The sequence below is a fragment of the Cornus florida genome, unplaced genomic scaffold (assembly GCF_030987335.1).
Source record: "Cornus florida cultivar Cherokee Brave unplaced genomic scaffold, ASM3098733v1 CherokeeBrave_3.0.0_Hap2_Chr09, whole genome shotgun sequence".
NCBI lineage: Eukaryota > Viridiplantae > Streptophyta > Magnoliopsida > Cornales > Cornaceae > Cornus > Cornus florida.
Window position 1 is genome coordinate 64,828,487 of NW_026775579.1, and position 22,965 is coordinate 64,851,451.

The window sequence follows — 22,965 nt, forward strand, 5'->3', positions numbered from 1 at the left end:
AGTTTCCTGATCTGATTTAACTTCCTTATTGGTTTTGGATTTTACAAAAGGCAAGTTCTTGTAGGACAAGTTTGAGACTCTATAAATATCAACTCTAATCAGTTTTTAAAGTGGGTGAAAGTTAGAGATAAATTTGTGTCAATACAAGAGAGAGCAATTGAGAGAGATTGAGAGAGAATTCTCTATTGCAGTTCTTCATCTTCTTCATAGTGAATTTGTTCAGTGTGCTTCATGGATGTAGCCTTAAGATTTAGGTGAACCATGTATATCTTGTGTTATTGTGTGTGATTTTATTTTTTTTATTCTTCGTGATTGCTTATTTATTCCTTGAACAATGTTGTTTATTTTGCGTTTCCGCCACAACAACTGGTATCAACTCCAGTTGATTATGCAGAGCAACTCCAACGGGCTATTGGCATAGAATGGTCTTGATTTATCCTACTTACTTTTATGGTAATAAGAATGGAATAGAAATTATAATAGAATGGTCTTGTTTTTATAGTCGTCCGACTTACTTTTATGGTAGCAACAATTGGGATTTGTCATCATTAATCCTTTTTAACTCTCATAATTCTTATCCTTTATATATATACCCTATAAAAGAGATTTTAACCTTTATATATACCCTACAAAAGTTCAATTAATCAACCATTTAATTAAAACCATAATGGTCTGATTCCTTGAGAAATTTGTATGTAGGGGGAATGTAATGGACCTAACCTTTTATTGTTCTTGAAGAACAATAAGATTTCAAAAGTCTAGCAGATACTGTTATTAATCTTTTATGTCCAGCTTTGATCAACCACAAGCGGAGTCCTTGGGTTTTATTCAGGCTTGAAATTGGGCCTTAATCTGGATGATGGCCCTGGGCTTAATCAAGGCCACGATAAAATGCCTGGAGCCTGGGCCAGGCCCAATGTGATTGAGCAGGCCAAGGCCTAGTGTTTGATCTTGGGCTGTTTTAGAACTCCAAACTCTGTGTAAATTACAGGAATGCCTAAAAATCATATCCCAGTGATAGAATTTGGATTTTAGATTTCAGGGTTCATTTTGAATAGGGTAATAATATACATTGATATGTTAAAACAAAGGCGGTTGAGACCAGCCTACATATTTGACATTTCAATAATGTATACAACTTCTTTCTTCTCTCTCTTCAATTCTTTTTTCTCTCTCTATGTATCATTTCACAGCAGAAGGCTAAAACATGCATGACAGATGCCTTGTGAAGTAGGATAGCCATTCCCATTACATGAACTGCAATCACAAATACTGTCAACTGAGAAGGAGCGTGACCGGTAAGCTCTGAGCTCCACTTTTGTAGCTATTCGTTTTGCACTGCGTTGCCCTTGAAAAGAGTTAGATAGATTTAACATTTTGCAAAGAACAAGAATGATTCAACACTTCCACGCTCACACCACAATGCTGCATAGACTGTTGATCATAGCTCCCTCCAGATCAAGCTCAAAGTATCCTGTTGAAGAACTCCGATGGCTTTTGAGCATCCAATCATTTGTCTGCATAATCATCAACTTTTCTTCGAGTGTTGGTCATGATATGACTTACGTGAGACGAGAGCATGACATTCTCATTGGTGAGAAGACCACAGTAAGTCGGGCATGATCAGAAAGAGAGTAGTCTTCAGGCCACATCCCTTTCTCTACTTCAGTTGGGAAGAACCGGCATTCTTCACACTAAATCCAATGGTTTGCTCAATATCTTCGCGAACCTCATTTGCTTATTTCCTCTCTCTGCTCTGACCATGTTGGATTCCAAATTTGTTGCTGCAGTGCCAAATTCGATAACGTAAGAATCACATCTAAACATGGGGAATAATTTTTTGTACTGACATCTGCTTATGTGGTTTCGAACACCATGTAATTAAGCTCAATGATTCAGAAATACAGAAATAATAAAATAGGGAGATACGAAATTGATCATAGTAATTGCTTCCACTAAAGTTATAACACCGTGGACTGCCCAGTAAGTGTTCAAGGCTGCAATCATATTTTTGCTTCAGAGCCTCACAAGATAACCAACTTAAGCAGATAACTCATTTTCCACATTTTAAGTAGCATGAATTTAAAAAAAAAAAAAAAAAAAAAAAAAAAAAAAAAAATTGGATTATGAAAAGGGTGCTGAAGCAAAAAAAAGTGCCACGAACTTTATTTACCTGAAATTCTTTATAATCAAGAACGCCATTTCCATCTATGTCTGCTTGCACCCACAAGTCCTTTGTCTCTTCTACACCAAGTCCGTGGCAATGACCAATTAAATTAAGCTGTAATATTAAAGAATGTTAGTATGTTGACAATCTCACAGCAAAAATGGTCTTAATCCCGTCAAGCCAAAGAATGTTTTTGAGAAAAAAGGCTTCAATTATAAATTAATCATACCTGTCGTAAGGCTTCACAGAATCCAGAGTAAGTAATGTGATCACCATCAGCTTTCGAAAATGCAGAGGCATCATTTTCCGTCAGTGAGGCTTGCCGAAGTAGATGCTGAAAATAATTAAGTTCAACTGTTAGAGACAAGAAGCATAAGATTACCCATTGCTGATATCACCTCTGCGTATAGCTGAAAGGATTTGTGTTAACCCTAAGACCAATTTTGACGATCACAAAACATTATTTGTGTTTTAAGGACTAACATTTGTCTTGAGAACATGTAACAGGTTAGTCATTTGAAGTCTAAAGCCAAGCAAAATACATTCTATGCACTCCAAAGACGAAAGAAAAACAAGTCATTCACTTCCAAACTTCAAAGGTGAAACACGAAAAATAAAAGCAATCAAGAATGGCAAATTCAAATAGGGTAGATTGGTTTGATGAGTGCCATAGATTCAAATGTTGAAGTAATGAAGCTCACACATTCTAGGATCATGATTTGAATAACAAAATATATTTGAAAGTCTAGAAACAGAGAGGGAAAATGGAGGATCACATTCAAGGAGTTTCGGCCGACTGAACATGAAGGTTCAACCGACCGATAAGGGTTTGTACAAAAATTTTGTAAGCATCAGCCAACCAACAAGAAGATTTCATGAGATGCCGAGAGCAGTGACTTTGAGCAAAGGCCTTTCGGCCGACCGACGATTGGGGATCAGTCGGCTGACGAAAGGCTTTCAGCCGACCGATGATGCTCCATCAGCCAACTGATATACAGTCAATTTCAAATCAAACGGCTACCTGCGAACTTGGATTATTGACACCTCATCTCCAACAGCTATATTGACCTCCAACACCTATATTGACGTTCTTTCTCAATAAATGGGAGCTGCAGCTTGTGTTATTAGATACATCCATCAAGTGCAATTTCAAGAGCATTCAAGAACTTCATTTTAGAGCATTCAAGACAATCATTTGATCACTCATTCCACATCTCTCACTCTCTCATTTCATACTAGAGATTTGAGCTTCATTTCATTCATACTCTTATTCTAGTTGTGAGCTTACAATTGTAAATCTATCTTGAGAGAGATTCAATCTTGTATTACAATTATATACTTTGCTACAAACTTGTAAGGGTTGGTGTGACCCAAGAGAACCGTAGGAGAAGGGTGTTCTCCTAGCAAGTAAGAGAAGCACGGGATTGCTTCATGTGAAGGTTTGTTCTCCACCACTAAGGAAAGGCTCTAGTGGATTAGGAAGTCTCAAGAGGATCTTGAGCCGAGAAGTAGGAGCTTCCAAACCTCGCTAAAATCACCGTGTCATTGTTTTCAATTTCTTATCCCTATCTTTTTTACATTTATGCTTTGAATTATTATTATCTACTTTAATTGATTATTGCATAATTGTTCATCTCTAGTTGAAGTTGCAATTTTTGAAAATTGGCCATTGACTCTATTCACCCCCCTCTAGAGTCAATTAGTGTTTATCAATTAGTATCAGAGCCTAATCTCTAGTTAAAAAATCTAATCATCTCAGAGAACGATCATGGCCAATTTTCATCCAGAAGGTCAATCTAACAAAAGACCTCATTGGTTTGATGGAAATGATTATACTATTGAAAAATCAAAATGAGAGCATTTTTAAGAGGTCTAGACATCGATGCTTGGAAAGCCACCGAATAAGGTGATCACATTCCAACCAAAGAAGTTGATGGTCAAATAGTTCCAAAAACCGATGATGAGTGGACTCAAAATGAACGTAGACTTGTTCAATGTAATGTCATGGCTATCACAAATCTCTATTGTGCTCTAAGCAAAGACGAATTCAATAGAGTTTCGGATTGTGAAACGGCCAAAAAGATTTGGGATAAACTTGAAATTACATATGTTGGAACTAGTCATGTTAAGGAATCTAAAATGAATATGTTTGTCCATAAATATAAATTATTTACCACGAACAACAAAGAAACAATTAGTGAAATGTATTCTCGGTTTACTAACATTGTCAATCCTTTAAAGGCTCTTGGAAAGTCATATACTTCATCCGAAAATGTGAGAAAAATGCTTAGGTTTTTGCCTAAGAATTAGGAAGCTAAGAAGACCGCTATCAAGAAGCTAAAAATCTCAACACATTTCCTATTGTTGAGCTCATTGGTTCCTTGATGGCATATGAGCTAGAGAAGAATAATGGAGATGACAACAAAGAAGCTCACAAGAAAGATCTAGCTCTTCAAGCCACTACCAAAGAGGTTGGAGTTGAGAAAGCTCTCAATAATGAAGAAGAGGAAGAAATTGCACCTATCACCAAAACCATGGGAAAAGTCCTTCAAATGAAGAAGTACCAAAAGAGCAACAATCTCAAAAGAAGTGGCTCTACAAGTAAGCAAGCAAAAAAGGAAGCACCCACTTGTTTTCATTATGGAAAACCGGGGCACTTCAAATCGGATTGCTATACATACAAAAATGAAAAGGAACGAAAAAAGAAAGCCCAAGCCATGCGTGCTACATGGGAGGATGATGATCCAAATGGATCCGGAAGTGATAATGAACTCAATGAATTGGTCAATCTTTGCCTCATGGCCGATGAAGATAAGGTAAACTCTAACCATGATTCATTTGATTTAGAAACTACTTATGATGAATTAGTTGATGCTCACAATTACTTGCTTGATGCATTTAAAGAATTGCATGATGAATTAGGCAAAATGGTTCAAAAATATGTTAGTCTTAAAAGAGAAAAATACATTATCTCTCAAAAGCTTAAAAAATCTCTTCTTGAAAATGGAACTTTCAAAAAGGAAAAAGAATGTGAGTTAGCTAAAGAATTAGCATCTATTGATTTAGTCTCCGAAAATAAGTCCTTGAAAGTCATAATTGAGAATCAAATTGAGACCTTAGCCAAGTTCCCAAAAGGTAGAGAAAGTTTAAGTCTTATGCTTAGTAAGCAAAGAAATGCTTATGCTAAGGATGGGCTTGGATATGATCCTCACAACAAAGACTCTTGTTTAATAAAAAGGAGAATACCTTTTAACGACTATTTTGTTAAAAATATCTCTCAAAGTCCAAAATGCAATTATTGTAAAAGGCTAGGACATAAGATTAATCATTGTCTCATTAGGCCATGTAAGACAAAAGAAATTTGGGCTATTAAAAGAACATATATGCCTCTTCCTAACTCTCATGGACCCAAAAAAATGTGGGTACCAAAAGAAGATTACTTAAATTCCTTTTATAGGTTTGCTTAAAGACTTCATCATCATCCAAGGACAAGTGGTTCCTTGATAGTGGATGCTCAAGACATATGACGGGAGATCGATCAAAATTTCTCTCTATCAAGCCTCACAAAGAAGGAAGCGTCACGTTTGGAGACAACTCAAAAGGCAAGGTCATTGGCATTGGATCTATTGGTATCTCTTCTTCCCTATCTATTGATGTTGTGTTACTTGTCAAAGGCTTAAAACATAACTTGCTTAGCATTAGTTAACTATGTGATAAAGGTTATGATGTGCTTTTTAAAATGGATAAATGCTTTGTTAAAAAGAATAACAATGAAGTGTTTCATGCTCTTAGAAATGGTAATGTGTATACCTTACTTTTATGTGAATTGCATGATCAAGATGTCAAGTGCCTTGTATCTTCAAATGAAAATAGTTGGTTGTGGCATATAAGATTAGGTCATGCTAGCATGGAATTGATTTCAAAATTATCTAAGCACGAGTTAGTCAAAGGCCTCCCAAAGACTAACTTCTCAAAAGATAAAACTTGTAGTGCATGTCATATAGGCAAACAAATCAAGTCATCATTCAAAAAAAAAAAAAAAAAAAAGGACATAATGACTTCAAGACCACTTGAATTAATTCACATGGATTTATTTGGTCCGGAAAGAGTAGCTAGTCTTGGTGGAAAACTCTATGCTTTTGTCATAGTTGAACTCTAGATACACTTGAGTGTTCTTCCTCACACACAAAAATGAGACTTATACAATTTTCTCTAAATTTTGTAGAAGGGTCGAGAATGAAAAAAAGTATAAGATTAAAACTATTAGAAGTGATAGAGGTAGAGAATTTGAAAATCAAGAAGTTGAAAGATTTTGTGATGAAAATGGATATAATCATAATCTTTCGGCTCCTAGAACTCTTCAACAAAATGGAGTTGTTGAAAAGAAAAATAGGTCTCTCCAAAAAATGGCTAGGACTATGTTAAATGAACATAAGTTTCCTAGATCTCTATGGGCCGAAGCCATTAGTACCTCATGTTATGTCAAAAATAGAGTCGTTATTAGAAAGCTTCTCAATAAAACTCCTTATGAACTTTGGAACAAAAGAAAGCCAAACATTGGTTATTTTAAAGTTTTCGGGCGTAAATGCTTTGTATTGAATGATAAAGATAATATAGGGAAATTTGAACCTAAATCGAACGAAGGTATCTTCCTAGGATATTCATCTCGTAACAAAGCATTTAGAGTGTTCAACAAAAGAACACTTGTTGTTGTGGAATCCATACATGTTGTATTCGATGAGTCACAATTGTCCCCTCCTACATGTTCATTGGATGATGATGAGAATGTAATTGAGATTGAAAAGAAATTTAAGAATCTTGATCCATACAATTTGTCTCTTGAAGATCTTCCCAAAAATGATCCAAAAGAAAGTCATCCTCATAAAGACACATTCCCTAAGGATTGGAAGCAAGTGCCTAATCATCCAATAAATCAAATTATTAGCGATCTATCCAAATGAATAAGTACTAGATCCCAAATTAATGAAATATGCAATTATGTGGCTTTTGTTTCCCAACTTGAACCAAAAAATATTCATGAAGCCGAAATTGATGAGTCTTGGATTTTGGCCATGCAAGAAGAACTTAATCAATTTGAAAGAAATAAAGTTTGGCAATTGGTTCCAAGACCTAAAGATAAGACTATCATTGGAACAAAATGGGTATTTAGAAATAAAAAGGATAAATCAGGAACAATTGTAAGAAACAAGGCTAGGCTTGTGTCTCAAGGGTATAACCAAGAAGAGGGAATTAACTATGATGAAAGCTTTGCTCCCATAGTTAGACTTGAAGCCATTAAAATGCTCCTTGCTTTTGCATCCCATAAAAACTTTAAGCTATATCAAATGGATGTAAAAAGTGCCTTCTTAAATGGGTTCATTGAGGAAAAAGTACATGTAGAACAACCACCGAGATTTGAAAGCTATGATTGTTGTGATACCCCTCGATTCTAGAGCCACGGGTGATCAAGTCCAAGCACAGATCCGAGGGATATCAGACAATCAATATATAAACAAGCAGGAAAAAAAAAACCGAGTTAAGAATAAAATAATAATGCACTGAAAGAAATCTAAAATAAAAATCCTCAACTTTAAATAATAAATTAATATTATTTAAATCCTTCAAATCCGTACAACTCGGGAATCAATCCAGTGGACCCCTAATAATTCTAACTGATAAATAAATTTACAGAATAAAAATCCAAAACTAAAATAAGAAAAGAAATCCTATGTAGTCGGAAGAGTGAGTGACTATATCTGTATCACCACGATCAAGCCCTAAACCTGGTACTCACGAACACCTGAAAAAAATAAAGGTGGGTCAGGCCCACATGCAAGTTCCATCCTACTACAATCCATACACAAACCCGATACGCAGATACATCCTAGATAACTCGGCAATATCTAAAATGGTCCATACATATATATACACACTATAGGATGCTCACTAGCCTATAACATAGTTCAGCCTGGGTAGAAGGTGACATAAAAACACGCTTTCCAGCGGCCAAGTACCTAGACCTACCAGGGAACATCAGCTATATCTAGCTACCCAACCTTTGCGATATACGCACCCTAACCATGATCAGGAGACTCAAGCTCGTATCACGGTATCATAAGTATATATATAAATTCCTTCCTAGTGCAAAAAGATAAAATAAATATCTGTTATGTCGTTCAACTGTTTTAGTTAACAGGACATGCATCCATGTAAGAGTTAACTATTTTGGCTAATCCATTCCGTACGTATGAAGGGGTAGGACTTAGCTTTTTGATCTAATCCATCCCTGATATGTTACCGTCCCATACCGGAACATATAATGCAAATGATTCATAAATGATGCACATTCATTAGAACATCAAATATATCCAGAAACCAGCATAATAAAAAACAGATATTATTAAGATCCCATCATGCATCCAGTATATGATTATAACCATAAATCCTCCAAATAAATTGTTAAAGTAGTGATAAACAATTTATAGTATCCACGTCCATATAATTGATAAAACAGAAATTAAACAGTTCATCAATTAACATCCACATCATGGTATAATGACTATCAGAAACATGACCTGAGCACATTATACTAGACATCCCTAACCATACTCTTATAATAGTTCATTTAAATTATTAAAACAAAGACTAGTAATGAAAGTCCTCCTTAATCCCTGACGGCATGAAAATTATCGTTTCATTACATGACGCCCTATATAATCCTCCATCTTAAAACCTGTGCCTGACATAATATGTCAACTAAGAAGTCTCATTGCATATTATATAAAACCCCAACGGTATTTTATACTTACCCAAACAAATTGGTTAAAACAAACCGGCAAATAAAAGCTCTTCCACTCCTGACAGCATGCAACCCTGTATTTAAATTACATGACATCCACATCCACAACCCAACCACCCCTCATGGAACTTAAATATATCATAATTATCTTTGATATAAAAGCCTAAAAATACCTGTTATCTCAGTTCATTGAATTTGCTAAAATAACTGGCAATACAGTCATCCTTCCTTCCGACGACATTCACATTTAATATTTTATAATTCATACCATCTTCTCCAATTAACCCACCAACTTATACTAACTATTCTAAGGGTCTAATAGGTTAATTTTAAGTATTTACAACTTCCCACAACTTTCCGGAAACTCCGTTCAAGCCCTTGAAGTCAGAAAACTACCAAAAATACCCCCGAAGGAGTTCTGTTCAAGGGAGCCGCCTCCAATTTTAGGTTGAGCCGGCTCCACCCACATTGGAGCCACCTCAACCCCTTGTGGAGCTGGCTCCACTTTAATGGAGCCGCCTCCATTGAAGGGTGGAGCCGCCTCCACTTCCCCAACCTCCGTTTTTCCTTCTCCGCTTCCTTTGTTTGCCTTCTTCGCTTCTGGCAAAGTTTCAGTCCTCTGTCCCACTTTTGTTAAAGATTTTTAAGGTTCAAATTAAGTCCTAGTAACCCTAGAAACTTCTCCAATTCCAGTATGAATTACTTGACAGAAGCTTAAACCATGATCGGAACAATTTGTGCTTCTTCCGTTTGTCTTCTTCGCTTCCGGCGAAGTTCAATCCTCTGTTCCAAATTTTCTTAAAGTTCTTAAAGTTCAATATAAGTCTCAATAGTCCTAGAAACTCTCAAAATTTCCATCTAGCATTGCTTGACAAAAATTAAAACCGAATCAAAGCAATTTATGCAAGAAAACACCGTTTTAGTTTTAAAAGCATAACACAGATTACAACCTAATCTAATATGCATACAAGCCTTTTCTAAAAGTTAATTAGGTTCCTGGAGACTATTTAGAATGCACAGAACACAAGTTTATAGGAAAGAGATAGAATGAAACTTGCCTTTAGGTTTCGGGTTTGAAACCTTTCAACGCCGTCTCAAGTTTTAGAATTCTCCAAGACCGTTCCTTCCTCTGATCACTGTTTTATCCCTCTGTTACTTCCTAATTCCATCCCAAAGCAACCCCTTCTTTCTCCTTTAGCCTTACAGGTGATCTCTTACGACCCTCTCTGATTCCCTCTGCAGCTTCTCTCTGTTTTTCCTCTCAAGACATTATGTTGTGAATAGGGTTTCTAGCAAACCATACTGTCATATATATATATAGGTTCCTGCTAAACCCTAATCCTAATTCCACGACTCATTATAAGTCGGCTAACCTAATTATAACATAAACCCTAAACTTAATTATATCTCAAACGATGCATTAAACCAATGACTTAACAAATAAATAATTACAATTAAAACAAATAAATAAAGTCAAGCAAATAAATAATTAACTACATAAGTCACTTACAACACATAGACAATTTCAAGTCAAATAAATAATTAAAGAAAAACACAATTATTAATTTAAATAAACACAATTAATCAATTAAGAAAACAAAACAACCAACTCACATAATTAAATCAATTAATCAATGAAAAAACAAAATTAAATTCCCAATTCTATCCTTTTGAAAACTAGGGGTATTATAATTGTCCTAACCATGTTTACAAATTGTCAAAAGCGTTGTATGGTTTAAAACAAGCTCCAAGAGCATGGTATGAAAGACTAAGTGGATTTTTACTTGAAAATGGTTTTGTTAGAGGAAAAATTAACACTCTTTTTACTAAAACCATTGATAGCAACCTATTAATTATTCAAATATACGTCGACGATATCATTTTTGGATCATCTAATAGTGTGCTTTGTGAAAAGTTCGCTTCTTGCATGCAAAATGAGTTTGAAATGAGCATGATGGGTGAACTTACTTTCTTTCTAGGATTGCAAATTCAAGCACTTGATGGCATTTTCATTTGTCAATCCAAGTATATTAAAGATTTGCTAAAGAAATTTGGCTTGGAGGAAGTCAAACATGCCAAAACTCCCATGAGTTCATCTTTGAAACTTGATAAAGTTGATAGAGGCAAAGATGTAGATATCAAGAAGTATAGAGGCATGATTGGTAGTCTTTTATATTTAACCGCAAGTAGACCGGACATAATGTTTAGTGTATGCTTATGTGCTAGATTTCAATCTTACCCTAAAGAATCTCATTTATATGCCGTTAAACGTATTTTTCACTACTTATGTGGAACAATAAATTTGGGTCTTTGGTTTCCTAGAAATACTTCTTTCAATCTTGTTAGCTATTCGGATGCCGACTTTGCCGGATGTAGGATTGATAGAAAAATTACTAGTGGTACCTGTCATTTCCTTGGTCAATCACTAGTATCTTGGTCTTGCAAAAAGCAAAATTCCGTGGCTTTGTCAACGGCGGAAGCCAAATATGTGGCGGCTGGAAGTAGTTGTGCCCAAACGTTTTACATTAAGCAACAACTTGAAGACTTCGAACTTAAATTTGACCACATTCCCATAAAATGTGATAATACGAGTGTTATTTGCATTTCAAAGAACCCTATTTTGCACTCAAGAACGAAACACATTGAGATATGATATCACTTCATTAGAGATCATGTTTCAAAGGGCGACATTGAATTAGTCTTTATAAGCACCGATAAGCAACTAGTGGATATTTTTACCAAACCCCTTCAAGTGGATACATTTTGCTTTATCAAAAGATAGCTTGGAATGGCATATGAAGAAGATGTCCTTTCCAGCAGCTAAAATTGTGATAAAGGGTATTTCAGCAGACCGAAAATCACTTATCAGCCAACCGAAAGACACAAGTTCGGCCGACCGACGTTGTCTTTTCAGCAGACCGATAGTTAGATCTGCAAATTTAATTAGGGTTTCAAGCCTCTCTTTACTCATTTCATTTTAGGGTTTCTCCTTCCATTCTCGCCGCTGGTCTCTCTCTCTCAAGTCTCTCCATCTTCACAAATGGTTCATTCCTTCCAATTGGATGACACACTATATCTAAATCTCATCATCAAAATCATCCTCGTTGGTAAGTTCATCTCTCCATAATCATCTCCTCACTTTCGTAATCAATTGTATCTATATGAACGCATCTATCGAGCACGATTTCTAAGTTTCTATTATGGGTTGGCTTTCTAAGATTCTAAATCTCATCTGTTGTGTCCATTTTAAGGTTTATATTTTCATAATCCCATATCTATTAAACCCTAGCATCATTATGTCAAATCGTTTATGATTATTGAGTTTGCTGTATTTGTGCGAATTGATTGTTAGCATCTATTGAGTCTCAATCTCTCTAAAAAAATCACCCTGTAATCCATAAAATTCTGTTGGAGATGTGTTAAATTCTAATCTTACCATGGCTTCATCTTGCTAAACCCAAGGATTCTATTGTCTAAATTTGGGGATTTTCTATGCTGGTTTGTCAAAATTGATTTGGAAGTTTTCATTATGACCAAATAAAATCAAAATTTTCATTCGAAGGTTTCCCAAATTCTCTGTAATTTTTTTTTGTTGTTTGTTGATTTGGGTTAGGGTTTCACTCTTTGTCAAAAGGCATTTTACAAATTCTTATCAAATCATGTCATCCTTTGAACCTAGGAGAAACCCCCCTCGCCCATCTTCCAAACGAAAGAAAACCAGTCACACTGAGCAAGCCGAGGCTAGCAATGTCGAGCCCTTGCCAGTGTCCAACCTTACTCTCTTCAAAAATCCAACTATGAAAAATCTATATGATACTAAATTCCTTCATAGAAAAGTTGCCTTTGGGAAAGTCTTGTTTAAATCCGAATGTGAGGCTTTTCATCTAAACACTTATGAACTCTTTGATGCCATAGGATTGGGAAAATATGTATCTATAGATGTCCCATTCTACCCTCGCTTAGTTCATCTTTTTTATACACATCTTGAAAGAATTCCACATTCTCTGAAAATGGAGTCCTTTGTTGGGGGTACTTCCTTCACCCTAGACAGCCCTACACTTCGCACAATCCTTGACTTACTCGAAGGTTCCATCAAATATTTCATGACATTTCAATGGTACCAAGGAGAGGGATTCAATGAGCTTGAGGTTGTACGGTAAATGAGCTACAATAAGCGGATCACAAATACTCAAAAAGTTCACGCCAAACAGCTTACTTTGGAAGCTAGGGTCATTTACAACATCATCATGTATAATATCCTTCCAAAATCCGAAGGACACTCGGATGTCTCATACATGGAGGCTTGCCTCATTTGGTGCATCCTTAATGGTAAGGATTTTGATCTCACTTTTCTTATGTTTCATCATATTCTTAACTGCCAAAAAAGTGAAGAAAAACACTTATTTTATGCTATGCCCTTAAGTCGTGTCTTTCATGCTAAGGGGGTATCGGTTGGAAGGGAAGTAAAAAAGGATCAAGGGCCTAGAAACAAACTTAAATCCACCATTCTTGAGTTAATGGGGTTTAAAATGGACCGTGATAGGCAGTGGTACAATCCTATTGAGAAGGCTTGGAATGAGGCTTTAAAAAGGGGAGAACTTGGGGACGATGGGGAATTTCTTGTCCCTTCTAAAATTCCAGCTCCTGCTATCCATGAGGATGATGATCATGATGATCCTCCTCTAGTTGATCCTCCTATTCCTATACCACCTCCACAGACCGATCCGGCCATTCTCGAGCTCCTCATACAGCAAAATGCTCTTCAACATGAGCATATCAGCATCTATCGCTGGACTAAAGCTAAAGTCAATGAAGTAGTCGGACGTCTCGACATTATTGAAGGTGATGTCGGCTCCATCAAGAAGAATCTCGAAGAATTGCGTATGGGTGCCGATCTTCCTCCCTATTAAGGATTTCCTTGACTTACCTTTCTTTATTTTTCAGTTTTTTTTTTTTTAATTTTGTCTTTTTATGCTATGTTTTCTTTTTGAGGATGACAAAAAGGGGGAGAAAATGTAGTTGATGTTTGTTGTCAATTGATTTATTTTGGTGGTGTTTGGCTTAAGCTATTGTTCTAGTTGTTGACACACTGTTTATGTTGATTTTGGATAGATGATAGACTGTTTATTTTGACTTTGGACAGACTGTTTATTATGACTATTGTGCTCAATCTCTAAATGTCAATGTTAGTCTCTGGATATGCCTTCTTGTCAATTTTATATATAATGCATAAAAATAGGGGGAGGCTTACATGAAAAATGCCTATTCTCAGTTACAAATCTCAAATTGTCTTTAATTGCCTGCTATGAAGTACAAATGAGCATAATGACAGAGGGATCATGTTTAAATGTAACTCCACTCATTTCTAAAACACATCAATGTTTTGTCATCTTCAAAAAGGGGGAAATTGTTAACCCTAAGACCAATTTTGACGATCACAAAACATTATTTATGTTTTAAGGACTAACATTTGTCTTGAGAACATGTAACAGGTTAGTCATCTGAAGTCTAAAAGTGAAGTGGGTAGAGCCAAGCAAAATACATTCTATGTACTCCAAAGACGAAAGAAAAACAAGTCATTCACTTCCAAACTTCAAAGGTGAAACACGAAAAATAAAAGCAATCAAGAATGGCAAATTCAAATAGGGTAGATTGGTTTGATGAGTTCTATAGATTCAAATGTTGAAGTAATGAAGCTCACACATTCTAGGATCATGATTTGAATAACAAAATCTATTTGGAAGTCTATAAACAGAGAGGGAAAATGGAGGATCACATTCAAGGAGTTTCGGCCGACTGAACATGAAGGTTCAGCCGACCGATAAGGGTTTGTACAAAAATTTTGTAAACATCAGCCGACCGAAGAAGAATCATCAGCCGACCGACAAGAAGATTTCATGAGATTGTGACGACCCTGGAGTTTTTAACCCAGTGTGTCCTGTGATGACCCGAACTGGATCCAGAATGCGGAAGAAAAAGATGAAACAACGGTCTCTAGAGATACAACACGTCTCTAAGACATCAATGTGACCCTCAACGAGGTCACGGAACCCAAAAGAAATAAATGCGGAAGCGGCGTTTCAAAAACTGACAAGAATGAACCTAGGGGCAAAATGGTCATTTCTAACATAAAATTAGGTGCCACTGAGCAAACCATTGGAAATACAACAAAAAATTAATCAAGTTCAAAAAAAAGTTCACTTGATTTGGAGTCCAGATGAAGAAGATATGGCTAACGAAAGAAGAAGGGGCAAAAAGGTCAAAAAGAGCCAACCCTAGAATATCTAACCAGTTACCACACCTTCCTAACCGGTTAGAAGGCCAAAAATCATGACCACAACACTGCCCAAGCACATCTAACCATTTAGATGACCCCATCTAACCGGTTAGATAACAAAAATAGTAGGTTTCAGCAAGGAAAACTGGCAGCAAGGGGTTTTTCGTCAAAAATTGGATTTTTGAGGACCAAGATGATATTTTTTGGAAAAACACAAAGAAGAAACCCCACTTAAAATTGAGTTTTCTACATGAAAACATGAAAGGAACTAAAAAAAATCACTGTAAGATGCCCAAAATGCCCTTCCATGAAATCAGATCATGAGGGTCCAAAAAGTTGCTAAATGCAAACATGAAAGCTGAACTTCGTGAACGATTTCCGGTACCAAGACGACATTTTATGGAAAAACACGAAGAAGAAACCCCCCCTAAAATAATGTTTTCTATTCAGCCATGTTGAAATAAGAAAATAAAACAACTTTGAAAAGTCAAGAATTCCCCTAGATCAGATTGTGCAACAAAAACACAAAATGAGTCCATAGGAGGCTCAAATTGCGAAGGAAGAGGTTTTGCCCAGGAACGACCATGCACGCAAACGTAACTTACCTATTAGGACGTGCTACAATGGTCCACAATTTAAAATTTCCACTGATGCAAAATCCGATCCCCCAACGGCCAAAATGACAAAAATGGAACTTGGAATGAAAACTCGAAATTCAAAACTATGAAATGGTTTCAAAATACCGTTTGGCCCTTGGCCACACTTCATACATGGTTAATGAGACCCTATGGAAGAATCAAAATAGAATTCCCACACCAAATGCAAACATGGTGAGCAATAACTCAATATTTTTCAATATTTTCATAATATTCCATGAAGTCAAAAATCACATAGGATACAATTTACATGTCATTGGCCTCCGGCCTCATCTCATACAAGTCAAATACATTGCATAGTGTGTACTTATGTACACATTACATTAATGGAATCAAATATACACATTTTGACATAAAAGGCTATAAGTGGCATTTCAAGCCAACCTTTACAAGAACTAAAAACCTTTAAGTCTACAATTATCTAAGCAATGATGAACATCACGAACCAAGTCTTTGTGCCTGAAACAGCCCCCAGTAACTTCGGGGTGAGTAAATAAGTTTACTCGTAGAAAATGAGCATGCATCGACTCAATTTCTTTAGAGATTTTTAGACTAACATGAAACAGTTCAAAAGGATCATACCACCTAACGTCTATGTCAAGGTGAGACTCAGGGATCATCCTAAGCTACTCATGCAATTGAAATGAACCACGACATACAAGTATATATGCTTAAGTATACTAAACAATGTCAAAACATGTTATACGACATTCAAGCATACATTTCAAGTATACTAAACCATATTAAAACAAATTTGCAACGTCTAAGCATATCTACTCAAGTATACATTTAATATAGAAAACTCGTAAATTAAGTACACAAACACAAGTATACTAAGCCAAACAAGATATGCATAAGACAAGTATACATAACACAAGTATACTAAAAGCAATTTAAACTCATGGAGCAAGTATACAAGTTCAAGTATACTAATTAGGATTCAAATATCCAAGTAAGCATTAATTCTCAAGCTACAAGTAATCCATGGTTAACAACTTGAAATTCAATGTGAAAACAAATAGTGGAAAGACTAGGACATGTGGTTGCTAGACCAAGCAAGTATTTTCGGGTAATTACGACCCACAAGGTACTACCTAGTGCGCACTTATGACTTAGAAGACTCTTGTCTCCGTACTAGAGCCAAACCCTAGCCATCACATAATTTATGTCCTTACAAGCTTTCTAAAATCAATAAGTTCAAAACTTATACAAAATCAAATGCAAGTTACCACATTCCATGCACAAGTAAGGTTGAATCCACACAATTCATGTCCTAGAATTCAAGTCTAAATAGCATATGACAAGTCATGTCCTCAATATGCAATTTATACACAAAGCAAGAACATTTTACAACAATTGAACCACATTACTCTCCTAAGCTACAAGTACTAAATAAGCTTCAATTTAGCAACAAGCTTTCAAGGTAAACAATTGTAATATTCTAACAAGCTATATACCTACACAAGACATATATTTAAATAAGCTTTACAAGTCATTGATATTCTATATCATGTTAAGTCTAATTACCATTTTAAGAGGCCATAAGTACTAATTATACATCAAGTTAGTAGCATGCTCACAAGGTAATTAGAATACTACATTTTAAGAGATTTTTAACCTAATCATGGAAAGTCTATAGATTTCAAATCTATCCCAAATAACCTGAAATTAATATATGTCAAACAACATAGCATGCTCATTACATATATCAAATCAAAAGAGCAAAATGAGCAAAACATCATCATATAGAATTTAATTAATTTAGATTAATTAAATCTCTAATTTTTCAAAAGTTGTTCAAATGATCCCAAATAAATATATAACAAAGACTAAGTCATGGTCATACCATATATCAAGTCAGAAAATGGAAAACAAGTAAGGTACAATTAAATAGAATTTAAATCAAATTAAATTCTTTTAAATCTCTAGATTTGAAAACTCATTCAAATGGCTCCAATTAATTATATAACAAGGATCAAGTGAAGGCCATGCCACATACCAAGTCAAAAGTGAATTATATGCAAGTTACAACAATCTTTAATTTCTCAAATTAACATTAAAACATGCATATCACTTGTATTCCATTACAAAACCAATCAAAATGACTTGGAAAAATAAACTATAACACCCCCTACCTCACTAGAGAAGAGTCTCTCTAGAATCCAAGGCAAATCAACACAAAATGGCAAACCCTTCAAGGGTTATGTAGAGGAGGATGAGGGGAACAAAAAGCATTCCCAAGTTCAAGCTTGGAAATCAATGGAAGGCACTCAAAAATCAAGGTCAAAGCTTAAGGCTCTAAGCTTCATCCATGGAGGCTAGGGTTTTTGGTAAGGAAAATAATGAAAACAATGAATGAAGTGTGAGTGGAGGAAATAGAAATCCTCCACTCACTATGTGATCTTACACCATGGTCAACACACACAAGTTTGGTCAATTGCATAAGAAACCCTTCTTTAAAACCATAATCCCAAAGTAGCCCAAAAATAATTGTAAGACTTAATTGTGAACCTACACTTGTCACAAATCCAAGGTTCCATTCCTAGGCTTAATCTCAAGCCTATACTTGTCAACCATCTAACTTAACAAGTGCACCAATCCTAGGCCAACAAGTGGGTGAATCTCCACCCTCCAAATGTCAAGGGATGATGCATCCAAGTCACTCCACCCTAATGCCAACAAGTGGCACCATGAGAATGTGACACTTGTCACATTTTTTAAAAATTACAAAAACGTCCTTTTTGAAAATATCTTTCAAATTAAATTACAAAATGGTCCCTAAGACAAAAAATAATTACTTTATTTAATTACACTAAAACCCCATAAATTAAGAAAAATTACAATAAAGTATACATCCATACCCTTTACAAGAAAAGTAAACACTTAGCATGCTTTTCTAAGAAAGTAAAAATACACATGGCATGGAACTTAAATATCATGGATGCATACAAAAGCGGAATCAAATCCGAACACAAAAAGTGAGGTTGTGCAAGGAAAAATGATACATGAGAAAAAGACGAAAAGTGAATAGTGTCACAAAAGTGAAAATGTGAAAATGACTCGGTCCTCAAAGGAAGTCGTAAATCCAAAGGAAAGAGTATTGGAAACCATTCTCGAGTACTTAAGATGACACTAAGTGACGAAAAACCGAACACAAAAAAGAAAAGATCAACGAAAAAAAAAATATCTGTAAAAATCTGAGAAAAAGGAAAGGAAGAAAAATGGTCGGGTCATTACAGAGATGCTGAGAGTAGTGACTTTGAGCAAAGGCTTTTCGGCCGACCGACGATTGGGGATCAGCCGGCTAACGAAAAGGTTTCAGCCGACCGATGATGCTCCATCAGCCGACCGATATACAATCAATTTTGAATCAAACCGCTACCTGCAAACTTGAATTATTGACACCTCATCTCCAACAGCTATATTGACCTCTAACAGCTATATTGACCTTTTTTCTCTATAAATGGGAGCTGCAATTTGTGTTATTAGATACATCCATTAAGTGCAATTTTAAGAGCATTTAAAAACTTCATTCTAGAGCATTCAAGACAATCATTTGATCACTCATTCCACATCTCTCACTTTCTCATTTCATACTAGAGATTTGAGCTTTATTTCATTCATACTATTACTCTAGTTGTGAGCTTACAAATGTAAATCTATCTTGAGAGAGATTCAATCTTGTATTGCAATTATATACTTTGCTATAAACTTGTAAGGGTTGGTGTGACCCAAGAGAACCGTCGGAGAAGGGTGTTCTCCAAGCAAGTAAGAGAAGCACGGGGATTTCTTCAGTGAAGGTTTGTTCTCCACCATTACGGAGAAGCTCTAGTGGATTGGGAAGTCTCAAGAAGGATCTTGAGCCGAGGAGTAAGAGTTACTGAACCTCGCTAAAATCACCGTGTCATTGTTTACAATTTCTTATCCCTATCTTTCTTACATTTATACTTTGAATTATTATTATCTACTTTAATTGATTATTGCATAATTGTTCATCTCTAGTTGAAGTTACAATTTTTGAAAATTGGCCATTAACTCTATTCACCCCCCCCCTCCCCTCTAGAATCAATTAGTGTTTATCAGTTTGAGTAGAGATAAACCTAACTTTTGGCATTATTTCACTCAAAATGACTTCTTTCAGACTCGAATTTTAGGCTTTTCAGTATGATCTTTTACCATCGCACCAAACAATGATCCCCCACAAACTCAATATGATATTTCTTTATTTTAGACCAAGGAAAGTTTGAAAGCTCCAAGGATCAATATGCCAAAACGAGAAAACATCTATAGAAAGGTCAAAAAATGGGACAATTCTTTCATCTGTGCTTAACTACTTCCATAGATTTTGATTCACCCTTTATCATGCTTATTCCAACAAAAGATAATTTTGGCAATGATTATGAAATCGCTTAACACACCAAGGTCACATGCTCAAGAATCGACACAAAATCATTGAAATTTACTGTGAACAATGTCTTAGGAAAAAATTCCAACATGTAGCAAGCTAAGTAAGATTTAAATTCTATGAGGGCCAAGGAAAGTTTGAAAAAGCTCCAAGGATCAATGCCAAAATGAAAAAACATCTGTAGAAATGTCAAGTAGTGGGATAGTTCTTTCATCTATGCTTGACTACTTCCATGATAATTTGATTCACCCTTTATCATGCTTATTCCAACAAAAGATCATTTTGGTGATGACAATGAAAACTCTTAGCACACCAAGGTCACATGCTTAAGAATTGACACAAAATCATCAAAATTTACTATGAAAGATGTCTTGGAAAAAAATTCCAACATATAGCAAGCTGAGTAAGATTTGAATCCTATGAGGAAGAACTACAAAACACTTTTGGACATGCATGAGTACGGAATACTTGCTTTCGTTTATTTACAATAGACTATCAAGAAAATATAAAGGATTCATGAGAGTATTAAATCCACAACCATCTTTAATAGGACTTATGCGAGAACTATAATCATGTTTCTAAGTCGCAGACACGGTGTTACTATGTGTAAGAGGCATTATGTAATGGTATTGAAAACCCCAGTTGTGAAACTTTCTTGATCTTGCACACCATTAGATCTGAGTCCCAGCATATTCAAACGAGTCTGATATGATTCCAATACCTACCCAGTATACCAGTGAGTATCGGACTCAGTCGGCTGAGTCCCTTACGACTAGGCCAATATGCAGATACTCAGCAGATTCTTAAAACCATTACTATAATGCAATCATTTGATGAAAAATTATACATCCACCTCTATCATGAGCATGTATGTAGAAAATTTTCTCTTCACCTCATCATTCAACACAGAAAAGTAACAACCTTAATATACAATTCCTCAACTTTGTATTAGGAATTGCATGTGAAGGTGTATGAATTACTACATACCAACACAGTAAAGTAGAAAAAGTAATATACCTTGAACATGCAAAAGACAGCTTCGCTCCAACTTGTTTTTAGTAGTTTCCGATATCTATTAGGATTAAGAAGTCATATAAAATCTACGCCACATACGTTCCCGCGATGATTACGGTGCCTAACCCACTGCATCAAAATACAAAAGACATGAGAAACAAGTACAGTTTTTTTTTTTTTTTAATATGTATCAATGCAAAGAGTAATTGAGATGATCAATGAGGTATGTTATAGTGACCTTTTGTGCCTCTGTATCAGTGTATCGATGAGCAGTATTATATGACAATACAAACCCTTGAGATCTGAGAAACTCGTAAATATGACCTCGTCTGCTTCCATTCCAGTCACTGAAAAGGAAAAAGAAGTGCATGATAATGAAAATAAGTGAGTATTTTGACAGTGGAATAAGAATCCTGAAAACGGAAGAAATTGATTATAAACTTACCCATAGATTATGACGGGCAACGGATTAAGCATGTATTCTTTATGATAACATTCCATATGTTGCAAGATTTTGTAGACCTATCATAACACAAATGCATGAAATGCAGGTCAGAATTTACAAACCGCAGAAAATACGACAAGTTCTAAATAGGCTTTGAATTTAAGAACATATATCCATCAACGATTGAAAATATTACTGTTGGTTGGTCCGTCATCCTACCATAAGCTTAAGAGTGTGCATTAAGGCAAGGGCCTAGAGTTTTACATTTATAGAAGCCACTACTACCTTTCACTAAAAATATAGCTAGGGCGAGTAGGGATCGTCCTAAGGGATTGTGAGGATCAAGCAATGTCGTGGAATTGTTATTAGGGCTAGTAGGTCAAGTGATCAAATAATTGGATGGTTGGTTGATTAAAGAAAAACTAAATTAAACTAAGTGAGAGCAAAGAATGTAATTAAGAGTAAGTAAGAGAGAGAGATCTTGGGGTTTAGAGATCACCACCAAGCAATGCATTTCTATATCATTGACAAGTAATTAATGAGGGCAAATGGTGTGTGTGTGTTTGGTTGATTCAACAAGCAAGGATGACTAGTTAAGCATGTATTGTCTAAACATCATGTGAAAGGCACAATATATCTAAGCAATGAAACATATATTGTCTAAACAACATGTGAAAGGCACAATAAATCAAAACAAGTCATTATTCCATTCATTAAGCTCACAATCCAAATTCAACACAAGGATAGAGACATATGTTACTTGCATTCAAAAGCTTGGATCATCAAATAACAAGCATAGATTGTCCTCCTATTTAACACTACACTACAACTACACTACATCTACACTATTAGCATAAAAATAAACTAGGGGAGAGGCACAATCCATCAAGGCATAAGCATGAACCATCAAGAGAATCACAAGAGCATTCTTTTAAGCACTATGTTTTGATAATCTCCAAATCTATAGCATCAATACACATGGACATGCATTAATAACACAAAATCTAGAGACAAGCACATGAACATCTATTCTAGCATACATAGACATATGGATAGAATGAAATGGTCAATTAGAAGCATTAAACCACATAAATCATTGAATAAATGAGATCTATATATATCAAAGTGTCAAAACATTAATTACAACACTAATCCCTCAATAATATACAAGATTAAGATATAAAAAGCATGCTTAGGGCTCT

The 22,965-nt window shown here is 35.4% G+C and overlaps 1 pseudogene; it reads right to left on the reverse strand.

Moving 5' to 3' along the window:
• Positions 1-1,562: 1,562 nt before the first annotated feature.
• LOC132273321 (uncharacterized calcium-binding protein At1g02270-like) overlaps positions 1,563-22,965 on the reverse strand; it is a 34,882-nt pseudogene continuing 13,479 nt past the window's right edge.